Source organism: Cucumis sativus, chromosome 4 (assembly GCF_000004075.3).
Source record: "Cucumis sativus cultivar 9930 chromosome 4, Cucumber_9930_V3, whole genome shotgun sequence".
Taxonomy (NCBI): Eukaryota; Viridiplantae; Streptophyta; class Magnoliopsida; order Cucurbitales; family Cucurbitaceae; genus Cucumis; species Cucumis sativus.
The window spans coordinates 8879329-8903629 of record NC_026658.2 but is presented as its reverse complement, the minus strand read 5'-3'; the positions used below and the strand labels follow the sequence as shown (position 1 = coordinate 8903629).

The window sequence follows — 24301 nt, the reverse complement described above, 5'->3', positions numbered from 1 at the left end:
AAGTAGAGCTTTCGAACAAAAGCATGGCAAGGAAGGTTTGGCTTGGACTCAAGAAAGAGAGAAAGGTCATATTTTGGAGCAATCCGTGCAATGTTCACTTTTCAGAAGCTACAATGGTCATATTTTGAACTAAAATTTTAAGGTAAGAAAGATAAGAAATTTCTAAGCAACTTTGTAAAATAAAGTTTTCTCATTATAGTTATAGATTTTTATTTATAAATTTTCAAACTCGAGTTAAGTTTTTGGACAGAAAAATAGTTCTGGATAGTGCTTGAGGTTGGCTGAGTGTCAAGAAAGGAAAGGCAAGTTGGGTGCAAAATTTAAGGAAAGAAGGTTGGTGAGCATGCGTTAGGGCTTGTCACGCCCTGCCCTAAAGTCACTTTCTGTTACTAAGGGGAGTCGTGCTGCGTAGACCCTCAACACATACGACACCGCATGGTAGACGCTTAACATCTAGTAAGCGGAACAAATTTCCAAACCAAACTTGAAATGCAAAAATTAACTCAAAAGCTTTATTAACGCAATGTAGAATAAAAATAAAGCAACTTTTTATCCACAAGACTTAAATGCAGAATATAAGCTTGAATAAAAATGAGAAACCTCATTTATAAACGAATCACAAAAGTTTATTCAACTTTTAAAGAAAATAATACAGACTCCAAAACGACTTGACTTTTACTCGCCTAGTTTCTATACGTTATGTGAGATGATAGTGACCACTATCAAAATGATGCAATTAATAAGGCACGATAGACAATCAAGATAGCAAGTTCAATGTTGGATGTCCTTCGCTACCTCGGGAAGGGGATAAAACAAAACATTTAAAGGAGGCAAAAAATTATTCAAATCGTTCCAAATAGACAATTATCAAATTAGGTAGCACCATAACATGCAATTTAGATTAAAATCATTCTTTGATTCCATTATTACGGGTCATCTCGCGTCATATATCTTCTTGCATACCACATAGTCAACTTGCAGAATCATTCCGTATGTTGAAGTAAGTCTTTGTACCCTTGTTGTAATGCTAAAAAAAATCAAGATAATTTTTAATTTAATTATCTTAGTTTAATTCAATTATGATGGAGTTATTGGGGGCTATTTGAGATTTTTATTGAGAATTGTTGGATTTTGTGGAAGTTAGGATTACTTAACTATTTATTGGAAGAATATTTAATTAGAAGTGCATTTTGAGAGGTTTAGCAAAACATTCAGAAGTGATGAATTCTTAGAATTTGAGAATGATGCTTGAGAACAAGCATTATTTTAAATTTAGGGATGTGATAACTTATAGAAATACAAGTTATTATAGCATTTTATGTAAACTAACAAAGCCTTATCACATAAGATTGGAAGAAAATGCAGGAAAAAGTAGAAGAATTGTTTAACTTGTGTATTGCATACTACAAAAGAACTTTATCCCTGTTTTATCGCGTTTCACTTGTCTTATAGCAGAATTTTAGGCAAAAAGAAGTAGAGTCTTTGATAGAACGTCAGACGATCACAACAAGGCGACAATCACAACAAGTTAAGCGATCTGAAACACTAGATGACAAAATTGGTTGGCACAAATGTCAGAAAAGAACAAATGGACGTATGCGCGACATCGATGTAGCTTTATTAGAAGAATTAATTAGGTGTGCATGTCCTGTCAACATCACTTCCTGCCTATAAATAGAGATGTCAACTTCAGAACAAGGTGTGCAAAATTGGATCCCAAAGAGCAAACTCATTCTTACCATCATACTTTTTGTCTTAAAGTTCTAGGTGAAAGCTTAGAACAAGAGAGAGAGATTTCCTCTACCATTTATCCTCATTAAGAAAGGCAAAGTATATGACCTAATATGAGAAATGATTAACAGAGACTCGATTCATTTATTTGTATTAAGTTGTAATATCAACTCTATGGCCGAAATGTCTAAAGTTCTAGTTATAATATTAATGCATTTCTTCTACCATTCTCCCATTTCTCTTTTTCTATTCATGATCTTCAATGCATTTAGTTAGTTTCTGAACAATAATGTAATGTGTTATTAATAATAGAGAATTTGGATGGATGTTTTGTAAGTTTTGTTTAGTTAAGCCCATACATCAAAGCCTATTTTAATTCGAGAGAAAAGACAATCGCATCGACAATGATCACCTGATAAGTGAAACTCTGTATTTGATGAAGCGGACGACAAAGGGATTGTAGCAATGCAAGCTCATGGCCAAATCAATCCTTCGCATAAGTTGCAGAAATGCTATCTTGTGAGGCAAAAGCACCGAAAGGATGGTTGTCTTAAATTTGGATAAATTGCTTGTAATGTATATATACTTATTAGATACAAATTATAGCGTAAATTTAAGTGTTTGAATCCTGAGAGGCGAGCAAGTAGGGCAAAAGCATCGAGAGGATGCTTACCTTAATTCTGAAGTTAATAGATGCTCTATATCACTTTGAAATATTAATGCACAATACATTGTGATAATTGGTTATGTCATGCATGTTACATGAGCTCACACTTCATCACACTCCATCACCATGTTCATCTTTCACTGCCAATTGAACCTTAGTGTATATAGTTAGGACATATATACTATGCATAATTACACTATATAGAGTATACGACATAAGATTAGTTACATGATAAATTCAATTAAGAACACCAATTCCTTGAGTTTGACCCTTGACTTACCAGGAAACCTCTTTGCTTACACATGAGTGATAGAAAAGAAAACTTGTACTACATGCATATCATTAGGAAATCAACAATGCATAGGTAGGAATGCCTCCTTTTATCGCATCATCCTATCCTAGTCGCACATTAAGTCACTCACTTAGAGTTTAACATGACATATCTACAAATGAATATTGTATGAACAAGCAACTACTAGTCCCCTCTCTCCTAGTCTCTAAACCTCTCGACTGCTATACTAACTAAGACTCGACCCTCTAGTCACTCTATAACTCTACTCTTAATAGTGGGCAATCTCTCTTAAAGTGGCCTACTTGCGTACAGTGGTAGCAGACATTAGCCTTAATAAGACACGAACCTCGGCATAATGACCCTATGCTTGCATTGGCTGTAGACTCTTGTCTTGCTTGGACTGTTGACCTACTCAGCTAACTAGGAGTCCTCAACCTCTACCTCCAGGAGGAACACCTTGAATTATATTGCCTTAAAAATGGACCACCATAATAGCCCTTAAAATCTTGGTTACTCGACACACCAGATGTGTATCTCTCTGATCTCGGCCTCTAAAGCCACTCATTGAAGGAACTCTCTATTAGGCTCTAAAGCCACTATAACATAAGTATACCTGGAGAGCTCGTTATACTTCCTCTCATTCTATTGTCTTCTCTAACCTCTAGGAAATCTAGAAAAGATTTTTTCTTCCACATTAGGATAAACTTGAGAGGTATACTAGATTCTCCTTCAGACTAACCTACTTTAGGATCTCCACTAAGATCTCATGTCCCTACCTATGTTGTCTCCCAGTTTGACAAGGCATAACTTCTATAACATCTCATCTCATTAGACATGCTATAGATACATATAACTAAAATGCATGATATATTCTTTAACTCTCTATTAACTGTTATCTCAACCCTTATACTCTTAGACTCCCTCATGTTTCCAAAGGACTCTCGCTCTAATACTAAACTGTCACACACCCTCCCATACCCTTTTTTCTAAGTACATATAAGAGAAGATGGAAGCCAACAAGTATCGTTGTACCAATTTTATATCACCTACTGACAACTTACTAAGTGACTAAATCTTAATTGAAAAAAATATTGAAAATATATGCATCATACTACACATAACAAACTCATCATAACTATATAACACTTACAACACTTTGAACTAGAAATGCAAACTTCAAGAACCTAAACAAAACTAACTCTTATTCACCAACATAATATAAAATCCCCAATATGCATGGTCTAGACATGCAGATAGCCAAAAGAAACCCAAAAGTGTTGTAAGTGTTATCCATATAGAAAATCTCCAATGTGCAACACTCTGCGAGTTAGCTTGTTATCAGATCGATTGTCTAGGCACGACTTCGTTCATGGCGAACCAACGGTGAAAAGGAATGGCGAGTGGTTGGTCAGTTGATAGTTAGCAACAGACAGTGGAGGCGACCAACATTCAAAATCTCACCGGGAGGTGTCCAGGGCGTCCAATGTGAATAAAAAGGGAACTAAAACTTCTTTTATTTCTTCGTTTTTTAACCTAGCACGCACTACGGGACATCCCAATAATTAAATTTTAGCTCTAATACTTAGGACAACACCCAAATAATTTAAAAAAAATTAATTAGAAATTTTCTAAAAATTTGGAATGTTATAGATGCACTTCACACTTGATATGCATACTTGATACACATGGGATACACATTTGATATGCAAAATACATGGATTTACCCAAATGTTATTATGCATATTTACTTAATTCTCATTAAATTAAAAAATTTTAATATTTTGTCATTTTTAGCAACTTTGTATATAAATATATGTATCAAGTGTATCAAGTGTATATCAAATATATTAGGTATATTAAGATGCGTCAAATGTATCAAGTGTATCAAGTGTATATCAAATATATTAGGTATATTAAGATGCGTCAAATGTATCAAGTGTACACATTTCGGTTGGACTTGTTTTTTTTTCTTTTGTTCTCCAAAATGGGCAGAGTGTGTGATAAGCTTACAAATTTCTAAATTCAAATTGCCACCCACTTCAATTTTTAAATTTTAAATGGTTTGACACTTTATTGTCTTCAAAATCAACCGAAAAATGCTTTTAATCATTCAAAGTGAATTTTAATAGTATGAAAATGTTATTTAAAATAGAGACATTTTCAAAAACAACAAAATATAAAAATTTATCACTCTCTACAGTGCTTTGAAAATTTTGCTATATTTTGTAAATAGTTTTATTTTTTTGTATTATTCATAACACTTCCCCTTTAAAATATAAAATTATAAATTGGGTTGTGTTAATAGTTAATTTTAAACTATTAAAACCATATTTCAAACTTATTTTTTAAAATCCACAAGCTCATTTTGTAATGTTCAAAATTATTCAAAAGACATCCTAATTAATCACTAAAAGTAATTAAATATTTAGTTTTATATTTTTAAATACCATTTTCATACCGTCGAAATTGATTTTAAAATTTTATATTTTAAAAAATGATTATGAAAATGTCGAAAATGAATTTAACTATTTAAATATCATTCTCAAACAAGTTCTTATTTCAACCTTTTCAATAATAAAAACTAACAAAAACATATTTAGACACATTATATGAAATATTAGTAATTATAAATGTATGTTTTAATCGAACCTTCCACCTCTTAGAAGATAGATCATTAAATTACCACTTATCACTTTAATTTTTACCGTTAATTAATTATGGGTACGTGAAAAGAAAGGTGTAAGTGAGAGAGAAATGTAAGAAAGATAACTGATATGCACTTAAATAAGAATAATTTTATAATGTAAATATCTTGGAGGTTAAATAATTGAGAAGATAGAATTAAAGGAATGGAGGTACATGATTTGGCATGTGTTAGGTCACGTGATAATGACGTTAGTTGTCAGAAAAAAGAAAAAGAAAGAAAATGATAACCAATTAATTAATTAATTATTGAATAAAAAGGGACAATAAAATAGAGTCTCATACTATGATACGCCACGTGTCCCTCAAATAGTTAATATCTCTTTTTTCTTTAAAAAGAATAAAATTTTCAATTTTCTTCCCATTCCTATGAACCTTTTTTATCTTTGTTTTTTTCGTTTCTATTTTTGGTTACTTTCCTACAACAAGAAAAGGACATTTTCTTTATTGAAAATTTTTCCCCCACAGTTTAGTTATTGTGACATTTATTTTAAAAAATAAATAAATAATAAAGATGGGCGAGTAGTTATTATTTTAAAAATTATATATATTAAAGAAGGGGCGAAACTCACCCTCCGATTATTTTTAAAAAAGTTAAAGAAGAGGACGAGTCTTCAAGACTTGCCCTCCGTTAATAAAGAAAAAAAAATTAAGAAGAGGGTTTTGCCCTCCATTAATTTTTGAAAAAAAAAAATTAAAGAAGAGGTTGATGGAACATTGTGATGGTGTTCTATCGTTGGATCTTTATTGATGTTCAAATTAATCGATTACAAGAATAAAATAGAATAATTAAGGAACGATTTGAGAAACTCAATTCGGTTACAATCTGTCTGTTACCTTATCTCTCGAAGGTGCACATATCCCAAATCTAATCTCCACTCCCCCTTCAATACTTCATAATTATTTATAAGAATATATCCCAACAAATCCTAAGTAACTATTTAAAATATATTCCAGCAAATCCCCTAACTAACTCACACGTGCCTATATTAGTCCCTCTTCCCTTGTCTATTGTATTGATGAATAATAGAAGGTCTATCAAATGCTTGATGAACGATTCGGAGATCAGCATACGCATTAAAAAGGTAAAATCTACAGCATGCATAAGTCACAAAAAACTTTCTCCATTTTTCTCCTCATTCATTCATGCATATGCCTTCAGAGGGCAAGTCCCCTTTAAATCTTCTTCCTCCCCATTCGTTCAAAACATTCTTCTTCATTTTTCTTCTCTTCTCGCCTTCTAATTTTTCGCAAATTGTCTTACGATTTTTCATTCTTCTCCCTCTCAACCTTCTTTCCATCATTCACAACCACATTTTTGTAATTAGTTTGAGAAAATACATTATTAATATAATTTTACCACTTTAGCAGGGAAAAATTATATTAATAATGAATTTTCTCAAATTAATTACAAAAATGTGGTTGTTTTCAAACTAATTATCAAAACATGGTTGTTCTTATTTTTTATTTTTCTCTTCCATATGGTGAGTTTTCACGACTTGTCCTATATAATTTAATTTCTTTTTCTCTTTCATAGGGTGAGTCTCGTTTTATATTTCTTTTTCCATTTTTTATTTTATTTTCACATCATTTAATTTAATTTTAATTTTAATTTAAAATAATATATTTGTTAATTAATTTTTATTTTATAAAAAAATATATTTTATTTTTTAACTAAGTTAAATTCTGATTTTTTATTTCATACCGATTTATTTTTTCTCTTTCATGAAAAATAAATTATTTGTTTTATGAAATACAATTTTTATTGTTATTGAAATCTATTGAGAATGTGTATTCATGGTATTTTTAAATTGATATTTGTCATTGTAGTCCACTAGTTTTGTATGAATTGAAGGCCGTAAATTTGTAGTAAGACCTTTTTATTGGAAAATAATTAAAAGATGGAACAAAATGTCTAATACAATAATTTAACAATTTTCATTCAATGAAAAAAGATCAATGTATTTCACATCCTGGTCGTCGACGATTTCTAGTTGCTTTTGTCGACTCTAACTCCTTGTTGTTGTATTTTCTCCTGATTCTCTTGTTGTTGTTACTCATCTAGTTGCTCGAGTATTGTTGCAAGCACTTCGTAGTACAAATGTTTATTATGTTCTCCACGACTACACCTGTGACCATGCATGTATGAAGATGATGGATCGATCCCTAAATCATTGTATTATTGCTCAAAGTTTGATGATGATAGACATGCCTTTGAATTGTAATATCTTGTTCCAAAGTCTAACGATTCACCGACTCTTGAATCATAATATGTCGTTCCAAATGATAGCATCAGACTAACGTAAGCAAGCTTGATTTGTGTTTGTGTCATGGGAGGCACTTCTTCCGCGTGTTAGTCAACTTCTTCCAATTGATCCAGCTTTTGCCCTCGACCACATCTCCTTTGAACTGGAGCAGGTCCAATAGGGACACTCGCGACCACATCTCCTTTGAACTGGAGCAAGTCCAATAGGGACATCGTACATATAGTGAATATTCTCCATGTACTGCTTATTATCGTTGCATATATTTAGGACCTATTGTACCTATTGTGGATCATCTGCATCATCTTGAAGTCTACCATTGTTCGATCTCTTTTAAATATTAAAATGAATTAGAAATCATTGAAAATAAATTTATATTAAAATAATTAGACAATATTTAAATGTGTACCAGATCACCCATAGTAGCGCCTAGTCGGGTGATATTGAACAAATAATATAGAACTTATAATTCAATTTTAGCACGATATACCTAATCAGGTTGAAGAAGATCAAACATGTACCTATATTGAGAGACTACATGTGTAGCCGATCTGGTCACACAAAACTGATATCTCCATCTAAATTGTTCAGCTAATATTTTAGATTTTACATGTATTATATATTAAAAGTTGTTAATCTAAATTAAATTGAAATAACATACCTTGAACCATAAGCTCGATTGTGTAATTAATGGACATTGACATATAGAAGTTGAGGAGCCACTATTGGGAATCGTTTTCAAGCCCATATTTGTAACCGTGTCAATGGTCCAACAATTTCACGAATACCTTGTTTGGATGTCTTGCATAATTGTTCATACAACCATGCTAAATAAGCTCCACCTCAAGAATATTGTCTCGTGTGGTGCAGATTAGCTAAGAATGGTAGGAACATTAGATGCATATAACGAGTTGATTTATTTGCGAACATACTCACTACAATCAAGGGGGCCTCTCTCGATGCATAAAATCGTCGGAAAAGGCTTTTTCGACGTATAAATATACGTCAGGACACAAGTAGGAAAAAATATGTCGGGAGAGGAACTCCCAACGCACACATGTTGTGCGTCGAAAGTTCTTAGACATCTTCTGACGTTGTATGAACGTCGAAGATGCTGTCAATATAGCGTCGGGAGATGTCTAGGAACTCCTGACGCACATGTTTGGAACTCCTAACGCACATGTTAAGAACTCCTGACATACATGTGCATCGGAAGTTCCTCTATTTTTTTTTTAATAAAAAATACCTTCCATTAATTCATAAATTCAAATTGAAATTTTGAAATTCAAACTCAACTTCAATCTCAACTTTAACACTTCAAATTCAACACTTCAACCTCAACTTCAACACTTCAATCTCAACATTCAACACTTCAATCTCAACTTCAACACTTCAAGTTCAAATTCCTAAAACCTACAACTAATTCAAAATCCTAACAACACTTCAAATTCAATTTCAATGCTAAAACTTACAACAAATTCAAAATCTAAATACTAAAACTAATTTGAAATCTAAAATCTAAAACCTAAAACTAATTTGAAATCTAAAATCTAAAACCTAAAACTAATTTAAAATCTAAAATCTAAAACCTAAAACTAATTTGAAATCTAAATACTAAAATTAATTAACTAAAACAAATAAATAATTAAACTAAGCCACTTATCGACGGCAACGGCAACGGGGACGACAATGCCCTCTTCTTCTTGATCTCTCTCTCCCTCTCTCGGTTTTGTTTCTCTTTTCTATTTCCATTCTGTAAAGAATGGAGTTAAAAATGACGGAGAACTCCCGACACACAACGAAAATGTCAGAAATAGCACTCTATTTTCGACGCGATTAGTGACACATCAGGAATCCCTAAATCTATTTTCGACGCGATTAGTGACACATCGGGAATCCCTAAACCTATTCCTGACGTTGCTGACACCACGTCGGAGGAAGGCGTAACGTACAATTAATGATATGCCCTTCCTCCGGCGCACCATTGTAGACATCAGGAATAGGTACTCATTTCTCGACGCACTTGAAACAACGTCGGAGGAAGGCCAAACGGTACAATTAATTGTCTGCCCTTTTCCTAAGCTACACTTCCCACGTCGAAAATAGGGGTCCATTTTCTGACATACCTGGTACTACGTTGGAGGAACCCTAATCCTTTCACGATGCTCATGTGTCTGTGTCAGAGGAAATGCCTTCCTCTGATGTGCACCAAGATGCATCGAAAAACACTGACTTCTACCGACGTCATGTTTTCTGACGATTTTTTCTATGTCGGAAAACTACCAATTTCTTGTAGTGACTCTCACCCTTCAACTGCAAAATATATGCCCGTGCATATCTTGTGATAGTTTCGTCCGTACTGAAATCCTTTGTCATATGTTTGAGTCCACTTCTCTGTAGGAATGTCATAAAAAAAAACTCATGCAACTACTGTTTATTCTACATTTGATCCTGAATTGGTTTATCAAACTTTTGGAATCTGGAACTGACACTCAACACGATAAGCGTAGTTCTTCAATGGTGTGAATTTATGTCTCCTGTAAAAATTTCTTATGACATGGCGTAAACAGAATCTATGATGACAATTTAGTCTTGTCCACCCATTCTCCGAATTATTCACTACTTATATAATGTCAGCATGTCAATCAAAAACCAAGCATACCTCATCGTGGGTCACAATTTTTTTAGATGTTTTAAAAACCATCCCCATGAATCAAACTCCTCTTCCACAACGGTAAATGCTAATGGCAGAAGATGACCATTCGAATCAACAGTTGTAGCAATTAATAATTTTTCTTGATACTTGCCATAAAGGTTTCTATACAGAGACCAAATGCCCAAAATACCGATGATAGTATGATATGACCTTCGATAGGTGTGGCTTGTACCCTCCATTCAACAAGTGTTTCAGGATTGGGGTGCTTCACAATGTACAACCATCTTGGTAATAATTTGTACGACTCATCCCAATCGTCAAACACTTTGGCCACTACTTTTCTCCTACCATCCCAAGCCTTATGGTAAGAAACATGGTAGCCAAACTTTTCCTTGATTATTGATTGCAGTGACGCAACACTTATTGATGATTTTTCTCTTACAGGTTCATAAAACTCTCGTGCAAGCATTGAAGAATCCAATTAAACATGACTTTGACTAAGTTATGAGTAAAAATATGTATGTTGGTCATATAACTTTTTTATCTAAAATAAACCATGAGATTTTTTCATAATTGCACGAAGTTTCCATCTGCAACCTTCGTCCGACTTCTTACATCAAATGACCCACTTTGTCGGTGTTGATTCTACTATTTCATATCGTGCGTGACTCTTAATAGTAAAGCACTTGACCATATGTTGTAGAGTCTCTTTATTTTCACATATCATTTTCTTGTACAATTTTGTGTTGTTAGTCACCACTGAAACTATAATTAGATCGTGTTCCCGAATGCTATCTACTGCATTCATGACCAACTCAGTGAATGTATTTGATGGAACTTCATATTCACGACCATCAAAGTTCATCTCTTCGAATTCATTATCAGTTTTTGTTTTGAAGTCTCTGTACTCATTGTTAGCTATCATTTCTTCTTCGTCAAACACTAGTTGTGCATCTGACTCCTGATCAACATCAACATATTTCGTTTCTACATTTAAGTTTATGCCCAAATTTACCCTACTCACAATTACATACAAATGCACCATGTTCGGAAACAGTAGTGCAATTGAAAACATGGTGTTCATTGCTTGTTCATTTGAAATAGGGAATAACATAAACCTTACTGATCGAGATGAAGTTAAGTTAGGGTGTCTATATATTATCTCTAACGGCACTTGCAAAAATGGCAAAACAACTTACAATAATTAAGTCCATAGCACACATACTTTATTATTTGCAGGAAAAAACAAAGTCAACCCACACGTGAAGATTGTGTAAAAAATTGGTTTTGATTCATGTTAAAGATCCACTAGAATCTTTTTTATAGTTTTGAGGTATTTAGAATCTCATTCAAGTATAGTAAGTGTTTTAATTTTGGTGAGTTTGTATATATATATATTTGTTGTATTCATTATTTATCTTCTCACCACCATCATTAATCTTTCTTATATTTAAACATAAAGTTCAAAGAATGTGGGTACTCTACTTTAATCATATATGTAAAGTTATGTGTTTGGCAAATTGATTGCTAAAATATATTTATATTTTACATTTGATCTAATATTTGGTACACGATCTTTTATATATATATATTTTTTTTTGTTCATGATCATTTAGATTTGGCTATCGATATTCTAACTATTTTTTTTCATGATTTTTTATATTTGACACATGATCTTGAATAATCGAATAATCAAATAACAGTTTGAAAAAAAAATACATATTTATATTTGGTATACGATTTTAAACCAAATTGTTGTTTGAAAAAAGAAAAGAAAAGAAAAATTACAAAAAGAAGAGAAAAAGATGATGGAAATGAAAAGAAAAATTGCATAAAAAAATAAGATGAAAAGAAATGGACAACCTAAAATGTTTTTCTAAAAAATAACTGGTTTCATGAACTTTTTTATTTTATTACACGAACTATAAATATTTTGGTGTTTTGTTATATATATATGAAAATTAACCATTTTACTTTTACCATTATGCAACAACAATTTTCTTTTTTAACATAGCTTGCGAGGTCAATCCGACTTTTAGAAGAAAGTGAAAATAGTTTGAGAAAGAACAACAGAAAAAATAAATAAAAAATAAAAACGTGTTATTTAAACAAAAATTTTACACATATCTTGAATTTCTTATTTTGGACTTGAAATGAATTCAAGTACATACAAAATATTGTGCAATTTTTTTAAAGATATTTACAAAGATAGCAAAAGAAAATTATGTTTTTCTAAAGATGTTTACAAAAATAGCAAAAGAAAATTATGATAACAGAGTCAATCTCACTATATTTTCTAAATTACAAAAGTAAGCAAACTTAAAAGTTGATAACCCTATGATTCTGATATCAATCATTTTATCATATTTGCAATATACAAAAAATGTGTCATAAACTATTTTTTTCTAAATGTTTTTGTCATTTGATGCAATTTCTATTTTTTTAATACGTTTTATTATGGGTTAATTATGTTTAGGGTCGTAGAAAATGCTACTATATATACTAACCCTCTAATCTTTATCTTTATTATCTTTATTATCTTTGTATTTTCTAAACTAAAAAATAACGAGTGGATCCAACTAACATTCCTTTTAGTGAACCATCTAAATCTTTATATCAATTTCTTTTGTTTGATTCTTGGTTTGCTGGTTATTCTTACCATTGCAAAAGCTTTAACAAACAATGATTCAGATGGTCAGTGTATAATCAATTTCTTGGATTAGATAAGAGAGAGAAGGCAGTTTTGTTGATTGAGGTCATCCTAATGAGATGGATGGGATTGGAAAACTTGAAATTTTGAAAAAAGAGAGAATGGGATTACGAAGAAGTGTAATCCATTGGAATCCATGGAAGGTAGGAATATACTTTATTGGCATAGCCAAAGAGAAGATGTTAAAAAGTGTCACTATTTGTTTGCATTGAGATAGGGATAGGAGTTTTGTGAATCTTCCTCTTGTTTGGGCATTGCTTTTCTTTATGTGAAAAAGGCCCAACCATGGAAAATCATCCCTACGCTCACCATCTCATTATCATCATCTTCCACACTTTTTGTGACCCATCAAGTTCATCCTTGCCCTCACCCAAGTGGCAATTTTTCTTTCCTTTTCTTTTCTTTTTAATGTTTGTGGTTCAAAAGAGCTCAATAAGAGGTACTAATTCTAAATTGATTTAGAAACACACATTTTTTTTAGCCTTCATTACTTTAAATTCTTCGATTTGATTTGCATGTGACATGATTCACCATTTTATTAAAAACAATAATGTATGCATTCGACGAAAATATAATGAAAATTTGTCCAAAAACGAAAATAAAACATTTAACAAAATAATACATTTCATACACAAACAAAAATCAAATACAATAAATTTTATCTTTAATGGTTTTGTTCCATACATAGATGAAGTATAAATAGTTTTTTAATTTTTTCTATTTTTGAAACAAATTCTCAGATAAATTATCTTTGAATTAATGTAATTTAATTATATGAATGAGAGTAGACTTATTATTTTAATTATTTTCATATAGCTAGATAATTAAGTTATAATTTATTATAATTTATCTTTAAAAGTCTGTACAATTTTAATTTCAACTAATTTGTTCTAATTTAAATTGTTATTTGATAAAAGCGTTTAAGCAAAATAACTGTAATAAAAAAAATTAATCAATTAAAATTTGAAAATGTACAGAAAAAATATACTAATCTCTAACATTTACAAATATAGTAAAATAAACTAAAATATAAAAAAAAATTGGATTCTATCAATACACTGATAAACTTATATTACTATTTATCAATGTCACTCACATAAATATATTAGTGTCTATCTTGTTATATTTATATCTTAAAAACAGAAGAGTTTTTACATTCCTTTATTACCCCTACAGTTTAAGTAGATGTCTATTTTGCTCTTTTTTTTTTTTCCGTAGGACACAACTTTTCATTTGATGTCTATTGAACGATATTAGAAGTTCAATCTTATGTCAACGGGACACAACACATTCGATGTAAGTTGGTACACATATTGGATTGTTTTTGTTGGTGGTTTTGATTGTTTTTATGTAAGTGGTTACACACATTAAATGAATGAAATGTATAGGTGCGACCCATATGGCGGGCTTATCGAGTTTATAGATGTTTGAGTAGTAAAGCTAGGTTGTTCTTCAATTTTCACTTTACCAAATAGATTTATTAAATTTTAAAGTAATTTTAAAGTCAAAATAATAATAAGTATATTTGATGTCAATAAAAGACTATTTCTGATCTTACAATTGTTTTTGTTCTTAGAAACAAATTTCATTATATCATGCATATATTTATAAAATATAGGGTTTCTAACATGATTGACACATAATAAAAATAAATGAATTTTCAACTATCACAATAAACTTTCTAAAACATAAAAATTGAAATAATAAACTATAAAATTCATAAGCACATGCACCACATCTAAATCAGAACTTGTTTATTTAAATGGTTAAGAAAGTGATAGATTCTTAGAAAAGCTAAATCTAAAAGCAATACTACAAAATTTTTACATTAACAAATATTTGGAAAGGAATTTTCAAATATTAACCAATAATGTGATGAACCCAAACTAAAATTAATTTTAACTATTTCAAAATCAATCATCCATTTAAATACATTCTATTCAACCTTTTCTTTATTTTACTACAATATTTTGTCTACATGCATCTTTTTCACTCTTTTGTTTTCATATCAATAACTTACTTTTGTCATGGGAAGGACAGGTCGTCTCATACTCGTCATTCTTTTATTTTAATACTTCTTCTCGCATGTCATTCACATTCCTTCGTAATCCTATAGAACTTATATAACGAGGCATTTGAGACAAGATCTGTTTTAAAATTATAATAATCATGTACTTAGTCTTTTATGTTCATCATTCTTTTATTATTTGTTATAATGCTTACTCTTTCCTTCTGAAAATAAAATAGTTTACGTACCTCAAACACATATTTTATTATAATTCAAACTAAAATAATCTACCACTGAAGTAAAAATTATTATAATCTAGAACTATAATATAACCAATAGCTTGTTTGTGTCTTTGTAACAAACCCAAATTATCATATCTTTTAGTTTCTCTTTTTGATCATCTACCCAATGCTAAAGAGTAACTCTCTTAATTACTTCTACAAGTGATTTTGATTAACATCTTTTATGGTTTTAATATAAAAAACTTAGGGCATTTGTAGAGTTGCCCATTCTAAATTTTGTTTTTTGCTTTTACATTTATTGGAGAATTTAACTAATACGTTGGTTTGGGTAGATAATTTAAATATGTTTTCTAAAACTACTTTCTAATTATATGATACAAACCTTACAGTTTTGATATGAAAAAACAATATTTTTTATGTTTCCAATCTATATTTTTAATTTGATATTTTAAATAAACTGTATTAAAAAGAATTAAATAAAAAACATTAACAAATATAGTATTTCATGTTATATATTTTAAAATATATATAAAAAAACATAAACTAAATTCATGCATTAATTAATAATACTTTGTATTCAACCTAAGTATTAGGGAGTACATATCATTATTAGCGTTAGAGATTTTGAATTGACTATATATTTATTGAAGGTTTCTTGAGTTTGGCTTCTTGTTTGCCTCACACATAAGGTCTCTCAACATGTTAGCTTCAATTTCAATTTTTTTCTTATATGAATGCTTCTATAGAGTTACATTTTATAGATGCTTTCCTTGTCTATGGTTTGTAGACTTCGACTTACACTATTTTCCAATTTTCAGTTATGCATATTTAAGACCAAGTCATGCTCTTTTTAGGGTTAGTCGTTTCGAAAAATAATGGAGCTGTCATGTGTAGGTGTCAAAAATTGTATATCCATCTATGGGATTGTGAAACTTTTGTCATTGTCGATCTTGAGATTGCTTTGATGATTTTATTGATTTGTTCAACTATATTTGAGAAGAAGGATTTTCATAAATGCTTAGAGGGAGCCTAAGTTACGTTTTTTAAAAAGAAGTGATCTTCACTTGTAGGTTAAAGTTTGAGTTAAGGGAGTCTAAAGGATCATTCACTAATTCTCATACTTAGGAAGAGTCTAAATACGTTACAGTTAAGAGAATCTCATAGTTAGTTGATGCTTAAGTTTCATTGACAGAGAATCTCACATTTACGAGAGCCTAAATAATCATTCTCTAAGTTGAGCCATTTAAGTATAATTATAGTTACCATTTATCTATAAATAAGTCTATCATTATTGTAATTAATTACTTGGCTTTTAAATTAGTGAACATCTTTTCATAGACACAGTACCTCCAGACATAGGTGTTTATTACAGTGAACATGATTATCGAACTTTGTGTTATGTTCTAACTTTTGGTTTCCTGTATTTATTTTGTATGTTCTTGGAATTGTTGTAATATCGTTTGGTTATGAACAATTTTTTTAATTGGTGAAATGAAAATTTAATTTCTAAGTTTGCTAAATGCTACCAAACACACACAAAAAAAAAGATGTGAATTATAATTTTTTTTTTCTAATTTTGAGAAGGGAAATAGGCCCATCTTTTTCAAAATAGTTTGCCAAACAAAAGGGAATTATTTTGCCAAGGGAATTATTTTGCCAAGGAAAATGATGTCAATAATTCATGGGTGAATGCTTTGGAAAATAGACCCAAAATGCAAGTTGGTGAAATGATGGAGAGAATTATTATTGAAAGCTAATTGTGAATAGGGAAGAAAATAATGAAAGAGCTAAAAACAAAAATGTTAAAACACACACACATGATTAGTTGTAGGATGTTAATACACGTTTTAGCTAAGCAATATTAGTACACTTGCTAAATGTCACACATCAAACTTTTGCCCAACCACTACACTAAATTTGTCTACTCATAATAATAGTAGGAAATATTTGATGAAAAGTGTTTTATATACATACATATACATGTACATGTAGAGTCATTTTCATATTTAGCAAAATCAACCCAAAATATTTATAATGTCATTCACTCTGTTACAGTGGTAATAGTAGTGTTGTGGCAAATCTCAAAGAGCCTCAAAGTCGTAAGAAAGGCAAACATATAGAGCGCATATCACGCCCGCCCCAAAGACACTCTTTGTGGTTAAGGAGAGGCATGCCGTTTAGACTATTAATGCGTAGCTCCCATGAGGTAAATGCTAAAGGTTTAGTAAGTAGAGATTAATACAACCAACAATTTAAAACGTGGAATAAGACAACTTCCTTGATTCCAAAACAAGTGAGTACAATTGGTATTTAATACAAAGTTTCTCTTGAGAGAACCAAATACAACTTAACGACATTTAAACTCTTCTCGCCTAGCTTCTACACTATATGCAATGTAATAGTGGCCACTGCCAAAATGATGAGATTAAGGAGACGATGGGCAATCAAGATAGCAAGTTCAACGCTTTATGCACTTCGTTATCTTAGGGGGAGAGATAATGATTTAAAAGGTTAGACAAAAGTCTAATGAGTGTGACATTTTATCCAATATATTCAAATCAATCAAAATAAACAATTATTCACGCTGAGGCAACATAATAACATATAATTTAGATAATAATCATTTTTTAATTCATTAGTACAAGTCATCTCGCGTCGCGTCGCGTCTTTTTCCACCTACCACAAACAATCAGTAGGATCATTCCGTAAATTTAATTAAGGCTTTGTACCCTTACCTAGGCTCAAACCACTACTACAAAACGTGTTTACTTGACGCTTAAAAATTGTCAAGTATCTGTTTACTTGACTATTGTTAAGCATCAAGTATAATTGAAAAGCATCAAGTAATCTAGTGTGTCAAGAATAAATGAGGTTTACTTGACTATTTTTAAACATCAAGTATAATTATACTTGATAGGTAAAAAACGTCAAGTGTCAAGAATAAGGGGGTTTTTTGTCAATGTTTATTCACTAAAACTAAGCAAACCATCAAAAGAAAGAATCCATTCAAGGAACAAGTCATTCAAAATCATTACAGGAATAAGCTAAGCAAAAGCATAAAATGCTTAAAAGAAAAGAAAAAGAAAAAAGAGAACCGCTTGAAGTTCATCTTTAAGTTTTTCGGCGCTCTAAGATATGACACAGACAACTAACTAAAATGATGAAAAAAATAAATTCAATATACTATTTCTCCCACTGCAGAAATGTAAGCTTATTTATTCTAAGAACTTAAGAAAAGTAGGAACTCAATTTAACCCCATCACCTAATTCAAACATTCAAATCATGCAAATATTAATACTGTAAAATTACATCTAGACTTTAACAAATACCACAAGAAACCAAAGCTAATGATTTCAAATAACCATACAATTACTTAACTCCCTATTGTTAGTTATATTTATAGCACAACTCAATGTCATTAGCAAGTTTCATCAATTTCACTACTCATAACTAATCTTCCCTTGTCAGATCACACAACAAGCAAAGAGCATCTCATACTAGTTCACATAGCAAGTATGAAACATCTCATCCAAGATCACATAACATGAATAGGATAATCTATTCCAAATCACACAGCAGGAATAGAGTTTCATAACGCGTAGGGTACATAAGTTTATCTTATCTCAAATCCTATCAAGTCTCATGTATTCCATAGAACTCAACGTTTTCTACTTTTCAAATAACAATAAGAACACCATAATATAATTTATATATACATAACGTGTCATGCGTAATCACAAGGTTCAAGAGGAAAATTTTCAATACATTTAGTACTAAGCACCATTTTCTTATTCACATGCATCCTTTAAATTATTTTGCCTTCATTTCTAATGCAAGTTATGATCATTTCATTTCAACACACACAAGTCCAACTAAAGCATAAACGGGTGTATTTTGAAATTAGAAAAGATAAGGTGAAAGGCACATAATCATAATCTCTACAGAATGATTCATTCAAACAAACTTTAGAAATCCTTTTTACTAAAAATAATCACGCTCACAATCACAAACACTGCATCTGGCCTTTGACTCAAAGTCCTCCTTTGTACTTGCTTGCAGGTCCTTGCTGGATTGCGATTAATTTTGGATCTATAAAGGCTTTAGAATTCTTCAATTTTTTTCTTATGGAAACTTATGGTAAGAACAACCTTTAAAATGACTTAAATTTTCTCAATTTATAGATTTTTTTTTTGTGGAGGTTTCCCATGCCGGAATGATTACTATTACCGATGGTGAGAAGAGGTCTAGTATTAAAATACCATATCCTTATCTTGGATTCAGATTGGGCGGCAAGGTCAAATCGTTCGCCGACTTTCTTACGCGGGCAATGATGTCATTACTTTATGATGAAATAAGCTTTCACCATAGTGAGGGTTCTTCGCATGGTCTCTTTATCATATAGTGCTTCTTATCACATAGGCCATCTTCTTTGCTTGTAGTCTTATCGCGTAAAGTGATTCACGATTTGCGCCTCACAGCACAAATGCTATTTGATATGAGGGATTGTGCAAGGAGAGGAGATGTGATTGTCACAAAGAGCCCTTTGGAGCACAACGTTGTTAATCCATTTACAAAGGAACTCATGATTAAAGTATTCGAGGGTCATTTAGAGAGCCTAGGTCTACGAGATATGCATTACATTGTCTAGAGCAAGTGGAAAATATATGCATGTAACAACCCAACTTTTCTAAACTAAGTTGTAGTCTTTACTTAACAAAACCAATTTTCAAAAGTAAAAACCAATGCCAAGTCCTTCAATTTATTAAATTGAAGTCAAATCTTAAAACAAACTAAGGAAAACAATGTTTGCAAAACATAAGTAACCAAAAGCCATTAAAAGAAATAAGGTGTTCACGCCTAAGTAAAACAATAAAAATAATATGTTCATAATAAAATAATCTCAGACATGACATAGAAAACATAAGGCAATCATAAAAGATAGTGAAAACAATATCATAACGGTCCCCATATGAACAGTCATTGATCCTTCTTATCACTTGTCAGCTTGTCTTTCCTCTTACCTTTGCTTGAAAAGTTAAACATAGAAATGGTGAGTATATAAAATATACCTAGTAAGGTACCCACTACTAAGTCCACTAGGTAAAAGTTAATTTTCCATTAGGTGCATACCCCATGCCATACAAACTTGTGAACCCGCATAAAAAAAAATCAGTCTCATAAAGACGAGCTTGCAGAAACACATAATAATCCCACAAAGTGAGCCTTCAAGAACACATAATAATCACACAGAGTGAAACCGCAGGAACACATAATAGTCACATATGGGTAGAGAACCCTAAGGACATCGTACACAGGGGTACTATCAGTGGCGGATCCAGAAAATTTATTGACAGGGGGCTTCGAGTTGTAACTTAGAGAAAAATAAGAAACGGAAAAAAAAAACTACATAAGTAAAACTTGAACTCTAATTTGAAGAGGGGCTAACAAGCATAGTTACCACTAAACTATCTACAAATATTAAATATTAATTGGTTTTGTTTATACATATTATATAAAAACAATAAAGTTGAAGGGGGCCGGGACTCGAGCCCCCCTGGGCCTATACTAAATCCGTCGGTGGGTACTATCCTAATAGCTAAAGTAAACAATCAATGTCAGTCTAAAGCATGTGCTTATGACTTTGTCAATCTTTTAGGGGATGATCTAACATAACGTACAACATTATGAACACATGCAATGGAATCATGCATTTCTCTCAATCCCTCATTTCCAATCAAATTAATTATGTGAGCACAACACCTCATGTGTAACAATTCTCCTTCCAAAATTAAGGTTTTCCAACTTCTAAGTCTTTTCTTAATGTATGAAATTGCTCCTTCATTTGAACTTGCATTATCAACAGTTATAGAAAAGACTTTATCAATCCCCCATTCCAGTATCATCCTTGTGGTTAGCAACTTTATAATATCCAAAATCCAATATGAATCAATGAAGTGTGCAGTGAATACCATGTAGTTAACATTTTGCAAAGAAGTCCATGTAGTTAACATTTTGCAAAGAAGTTAATGTACCTGCGGAGGAGGGATCAGGATTTGAGATTGGAGACGGACAGAACGGATGTCTCAGATCTGAGACGCGAAGGTTGAGATTGGAGATGGGTGAAAACTACGGGTCGGTCTTGTCTTCTTGGATTCAGACAGAATGGATGTCTCAAATCAAAGAAGTGGAGATCCCAGAGACTTGAGACGAAGGAGAAGGAGACGTCAGAGACTTGAGACGAAGGAGAAGGAGACGTTGGAGACTTGAGACGAAGGAGAAGGAGACGTCGGAGACTTGAGAAGTAGGAGAAGGAGATGTCGGAGACTTGAGACGAAGAACATAAATGTTTAAGATACAAAATGACTATCTAATATCTCTGCTCTGCATTTGGACAATCTCTCTGTTCAAAAAAGAAGAAGAAAAATCTCTCTCGAATGTCTTCTCTTTCACCAAACCAAAATCACAAAAGCCCACAAACGTAACTTTCTCTTGATTTTCATCTTGAGAATATCAAGGAATACTTTGTGGTGTTCTTTGGGATTCGAGGAGTTCTTGAAAGATTCTTAGAGATCTTGAGATTCTACAAAGGTTAGAATTCTTTTTTTTTTTTTCTCCTTTCAAGCATGTTTAGACTTTACTGTTGTTTTCTCTTAATTTCATTTTGTGTTTCAAATTGAATTCTATTTGCATGATGTTCATACACTTCCGCTATGGGAATTTCATTCCTTCAAAGCAAGCCCATAAAACTTTATATTCTAAGTGGGACAATATCATCCCATTGTGAATCTCTTTTATCCATACCATATTCTTGTTCTTGTGATTTGTTATAAGAAACAAAGCAACATTTTTTAGAATTGTTTTTAATACAAATATACAAAATTTGTGTAGGAAAAATTACAACTGTTTTTTGCGTTTAAATAAATTATTGACATAGTCTTGAATATGTAATACCATCTCTTCTTCCTTTTATTTATTTTATTTTATATTTTAGGGTTTAGGGTTTATTTATTTATTTTCTTCTTTTTTTCTCTACTTAATTTTTCATAAATTATCATTTCTTTTCTTTCCCAACTTAATGTGATTTTGACTGATTTCATTAAATTGAGTTTAGTTTCGCATTATATTTATTAAATTTGTGGTTTATTGTATATGTATTAGATTTTATTTTAGTCGAATTTTTTATTGAATTTAGTTTAATTTGACTTTCAATTCGTATATGTTTAATAAATTTGTTGTTCTTCGTGTGTTCACTGTGTTTATTAAATTCGTTGTTCATTGTGTATTCATTAGATTTAGTTTTAATATTGGCATCAATGTATTATTTAATATTAATTAGTCATGTTTTCTTGTGATGTTAATTAATTTTGTTAGATTAGGCTTAATTGGTCATTCATTCATCACTTTCTATTTCACCAAACACACTGATTTGCTAAACAAAAATTAATTTGTTTCAACTTTCAAATTATCATTTATATGTATATATATTTCATATAACTTTAATTTTGATTCCAAGTACAAAATGCATAACCAATTTTTTTTTTCATTTTCCTAATTTTCTAGGAGTATAAAACTTAAGTTGGAGAAGAAACAGTGTTTCTTTATGGATTTCTTTACAGATTGTATAATTTAAATTTCCTAAACACAGGAAGTTACTCCAAAAATAATTAATAAATCATCTTTAAAAAATATTAACAAAACTGATCTGTATTTTAAAATGGGATTGAATAATATATATATTTTTTAATTTATTACAAATGAAATTTGTTATTAAATCCTTGCTATGGAGATTAAAATATGATTGAGTGTGATTGAAATCATTCTTTACCAACTAAAATAAATTTCATTTTCATTAGTGGCTCATATGTCACTCATAATTATGAATTCAAGTTTACGTGAACGGTGAACCATGAGACATTTAAAAAAAAAAAATTAAAGTATTGTTTCGTGAACCTTTGTAATTAATTAGTTTTTAAAAGATAAAATTTTGTAATCATTATCATGAGTGTTGTATGCACAGTTAATTCTCGTAGCAGAATCTGAACTTACATAAAAAAAAGTTTTAAATATTTTAAATGGGGTGATAAATCACACCTTAATATAGTTGATGGTAATTCTAATCCAATTTATTTTAAGGTTAAATAAACAGAGACGTATGTTGGTGATCCGCATGTTACAACAATGACATTAAAAAGAAAAAGATATATTATTCTAAAGAAAGACTAAAATAAAAATTCTAAAGATTTGAGGTCAAAATACAACCCATATAGAAGTTGAAATTATGAAAATCAACCTTTTTAAATTTAAAGACATAGAATAAGATTTAAGGGTTTAAAATAATTGTAGTGGTCAATCAAATCATTCTTTTGAACGGTAAACCCATCTATTGATAAGCACTCAAAAGTACATATATACCACACATGTTTTTATTTTATATAAGTGGAGTAGGAATAAACTTTTTATCTGCTCGTCAATGGAATAAACTTTTACGAGTATCCAATTTTTAATTTCGATGTTGATAATACAAATTTTACGTAAATTGAAATAGGTTATCTCCCGTTATACAAATTTATTTGTTATTGTAATAATTTAAAATCATTTAATACCTAATTACAACCATTTATATTAATAAGAACTAAACTCAACTAATGTTCAAATTCTTTCCAATGTCCAACTTATATTAAAAACAACTACGATATTTAACACATTGTTAGTGGATAATCTTCGTGACCATGAGAATATGTTGGAATAAATGGTTATGATTCTTCATGAATGAATGTATCATGAGTGGATGCATCATTTCATAAAAAGTTGAAATAAATGGTTATGATTTTTCATGAGTGGATGCATCATTTCATGAAAAGTGTTATTAACTAAATGATGTGACTTTTTGAATGGCCACGAAAAGTCTATAAATAAGTCATTTTGGTTTAGAGAAAATAACACATAAAAATCATTTGTCTTCTATAAACAAATTTCTCTCCATATCCACAATCTTGACGTTCGGTAGATTCACAAGGTTTCGTTCGT

At 30.9% G+C, this 24301-nt stretch overlaps 1 long non-coding RNA gene across 1 annotated transcript; it reads left to right on the top strand.

Moving 5' to 3' along the window:
* The first annotated feature begins 6329 nt into the window (after positions 1-6329).
* On the top strand, positions 6330-8028 carry LOC116403294. The gene is made up of 2 exons (XR_004215974.1): positions 6330-6478; positions 7459-8028. It is a non-coding gene; the product is annotated as an uncharacterized LOC116403294 (long non-coding RNA).
* Positions 8029-24301: the final 16273 nt, after the last annotated feature.